The sequence below is a fragment of the Lolium perenne genome, chromosome 7 (assembly GCF_019359855.2).
Source record: "Lolium perenne isolate Kyuss_39 chromosome 7, Kyuss_2.0, whole genome shotgun sequence".
Taxonomy (NCBI): Eukaryota; Viridiplantae; Streptophyta; class Magnoliopsida; order Poales; family Poaceae; genus Lolium; species Lolium perenne.
Genome location: NC_067250.2, coordinates 116,483,415 through 116,487,392, shown reverse-complemented (window position 1 = coordinate 116,487,392; position 3,978 = coordinate 116,483,415). Strand labels below are relative to the sequence as shown.

Below are 3,978 nucleotides of genomic sequence, written 5' to 3'. Positions count from 1 at the left end.
CCTTTTCATCTCTGGACCACCACGCCTACCTTTCCTCCTCGCCCAAGCCTTCTCCTCCCCTCTTTTCTTCTTTCTCTGCAAGCCAAAACGAGAGAGGGCAAAACCCCATCACGCCACCGCCGCAGTTCACCACCATCCGGCCATCTCCGGCCACCCCAAGCGGTGCGCCACCACCAATCGACGCCCCTCGACCTCCTCTACCTCCCAGCGAGAGGAATCGACCCGGGAAGCTCCCAGTCCTCCCCAGCGACCTCGTCCCTCCTCTCCGAGTGCCGCTGTTCATCGACGATGGCGTCTCCACCCCTCTTTCCCCGTCCTCTTCGACCACCTCCGCGCGTTTTTGGTGAGATGGCGCGTCTCCTCGACCTCTTCCCGCTCCTCTTCCTTCTCTGGTTCGACACCCCGACGGTGACCACCTCCGCTCCTCGCAGGTCCTCGCCGCTGGCGCTCTCCGGCCACTCCCCGGCGACGGCGCCGCCTCCGCTTGGTTCCCTGCATCGACGCGGCCCTCCTGCGCCAACTCCCTCGGCCTCGCGCGCGCGGAATCGTCGATTCCGTGCTGGATTTGCCACCGGCGACCTCCAGTGACCGCAGCCAAGGTTTGCCACGATGGCCGTCCGACGTGGCGGTGGGCCCAACCTGTCAGCCAGCTCGCCTAGCCCCCTCACTGGTGAGAAAACCTCTCCAGATCCAGATCTGACAGTTTTGCATCGAGGCCCCTGCCTCTTAAACCTCCTCAATCCGCAGCCCTCAGCTCCGTTCATGTTTTGAAGACCCCCTGGAAGTTTTATAAATCAACCCGGGGTCCTTCCCCCTTTCTGCAAATTATTTCCAGGTCCTTTTCCAATTAATAAATCTGTTTTCTATATTCTAAAATGCTGAAAAACTATTCCTTAAATAACTTTTAAATGACAACTCCAATGAAAAAGTGTTATATATTAATTTTGATCAGAAAAATGTGCTGAACATTAATATGCCATCTATTCATCTGTTTGCATCTCGCATCATGTCGCGCGTTGATAGTTTGCGTAATTCACCTCACATATATGCGGAGTATTTGGATTTACAACTAGGGTTTTCCCCGCTCCGTTTAATATTGAAGTAGCACACCCTGCCATGTTATGCCATGCTATCCAACCCTTAACTTTGTCGGTAGAAAATACAATTCCAACCTAACTTGTTTGTCCGGGGTTCCGACTCCGATTAAATTGGATAAGTGCATCGCATCATCGCTGCCATGTCATGCATATCATCTCGAGCATGCTGATTCTTTATCCGTAGTAGTAAGACTTGCATACGTTGTTTGTCCAGCATTTGCTTCTTCCCGGGTAGGATCACGAAGTGTTAATGTGAGATACGACAAGTTCTCCAACAAGTTCTTCTGCAGCTTTTCACAGGCGAGCCCTCTCTCTTCACCTATTTTACTCTCTCCCTCGCATTGCTATCCTTATGTTGCGATTCTTTATCGAGTCACGTATCCCATCCACTTGTTTACCATAATAATCCTATATGTATCATTCCTTAACCATAGTCGTTGCTTGATGTTTGAGCCTTGCGAGTCTTACGCGTGTTTAGGATATGTTGTTTATCTCGATCTGATATCGGGATATGTTGGGTTGTTGGGAGGTTATCACATGCTATATCAGTTGTTGGAGATACACATACTTTACTTAATTGTTAACAACTAAAATTGTAAGCAGAGGCATCTGTGAGCCCCTTTGCGAAAGCATCGGAACTTTGACTTGCTAATGTCCCCTAGGACCCGAGTTCTTGTTATCTGTTCCGAGATTGAGCGCTCTACCCATGCGTGGGGATTCACTGGGACCCCCCTCACCCATTACCTTTTCTCAAGTCAGTTGAAAAGGGGGCCACAACCTTGGTTTTATTTGGTGCACGCATATTTATTACTGTTGCCTTCGGGTGTTTACTTCCTGTTGCCTTCGGGTGGTTTATTTCTGTACTGCACTTCATAATTGCTAGACGACTTATCTAGTGCTTGGCCGTTAGTGCTCGCCTAGACGCCTACGCAACCTCTGGGTCCGTCTCGGAGTACGGCCGAACTTCATCATGGGTAGCTTAGTTGGGTGGCCCCCCTAGACTTTCTTGTTGAACTGGGAACGGTCTTGTTGTGAGACATCTACTGTAAGAAGCAGGTCGAGCATGCGTATGGTTACATTTGGGCAACCCCTGCAGGGTGTACATCTTATCGATAAGCCGTGTCCGCGGTTATGGACGACTTGGAATTGTATAGCTTGATCATAGAACAACTTACACCGTTATCTTGTTGCTAATAATCTGCTAATAACTTGCGTAGTAATATAGCATTACTACAACTGATACCTAATAAAAATTGTCCACCGTTGAATGCCTTTTACATTGCCTCTTCGCTTTGTTGAAGGGGATATGTGTAATCGGCTGGGTTATGTTTGTGTAGTATTTATCTATTACCTTATGCGCTCTCTTATCTTATCTGAGTAGACGGATATTGTAGCGTGTCTCTATTGGTTATAGTTTTGCCGCCGCTAAACCTACCATATAGCCCCAAGCGATATATATGTATACTCGCCCGGCGAGCATAGCCATTTCTAGTCTCGCTAAGTACGTGCCGGAGTTCGTTCCTTGGTACTTTCTCTCGCCTTTTCCCTTTCTCTTTTGCTTCCTCCCTTTTCTCGGCAACCGATGGCCCGACTTTGACAGGTACAAGATGACGACGTTAGCAAGGTTACCCTTCCGGCTTGGCCTGGGCAGGGTTATGGACGCCACTGGTTATCTTCAGGACTCTTAGTCCAATTTGTATCTTGTCCGTACTCGGACGTATTCGATCTTCTGTATGAATTGGATCTTTGTATTGTATATTTGTATCTTGACTCGTTGGAGCCGTTGTTGTATATATGTTTCTTGTGGGCTCTATTGTAATCCTGTTGTAATGTTACCGCTCGTGTTAATTTCTCTGGCATCACGTGTGTGATTCGTCGCGCACGTCGTGTCGGAGGGCGTCTCTGAATCAATATCGTGCGGATTTCGGGGGGTCGCTGGAATCCTCAGGATACCAGTTCCGGGGCATCACATCGGCTGGCTGGGAGGTGGTGGCGTGAGCAAAGGGAAAGGAGTTCTCGTCAAAGACAACGTGGCGAGAAGTGATGATCCGACGTGACGACATGTCAAGACAGCGATAGCCACGGTGGGACGAAGGATATCCTAAGAAGACGCATGCGGTAGAACGCGGAGCGAGTTTGTTGGCGGCAGTGGCGGATAGGTTGGGATAGCAAAGACAGCCAAAGACCCGAAGGTCAGAGTAGGAGGGAGGTTGGTTGTGGAGGAGAGTATAGGGAACTCGGAAATTGATGGGCTGGCTAGGGCGGCGGTTGAGGAGGTATGTAGCGGGAGCGAGAGCCTCGGCCCAATAGGAGGGAGGCATGTGCGCTTGAAAGAGAAAAGTGCGGGTAATGTCGTTGATAGTGCGTATAGCACGCTCAGCTTTGCCGTTTTGTGGCGAGGTGTAGGGGCAGGACATGCGAAGATGGATACCATGGCGTGTGAGAAACTCGACGAGCGTAGAGTTGACAAACTCCGTGCCATTGTCAGATTGGAGGGCAACTACAGAGAGTTGGAATTGTGTGCGTGCATAGGCAACAAAGTTAATGAGGATATCACAAGTGTCGGACTTGCGCCGAAGAGGAAAAGTCCACATAAAGTGTGAAAAATCATCGACGACAACAAGATAGTATTTGAAACCAGAATTGCTCGCGACAGGGGATGTCCATAAATCACAATGTATTAATTGGAAAGGACGCACACAAATAGTTGTAGACCTAGAGAACGGCAAACGAACATGCTTGCCAAGTTGACACGCATGACACACCATAGTATCTTTATTACATGGAAGAGAAAAATCTTTGCCTAAATGAAAAGCAGCATCACGTCCTGGGTGACCTAGGCGGCGATGCCACATCTCACATGGTCAACGACCCCGGTATA

At 49.3% G+C, this 3,978-nt stretch overlaps 1 long non-coding RNA gene across 1 annotated transcript; it reads left to right on the top strand.

Moving 5' to 3' along the window:
* Positions 1-1,309: 1,309 nt before the first annotated feature.
* LOC127323858 (uncharacterized) lies at positions 1,310-2,867 on the top strand. Its single transcript, XR_011749024.1, has 2 exons — positions 1,310-1,397; positions 2,698-2,867. It is a non-coding gene; the product is annotated as an uncharacterized lncRNA (long non-coding RNA).
* The last annotated feature ends 1,111 nt before the right edge of the window (positions 2,868-3,978 follow it).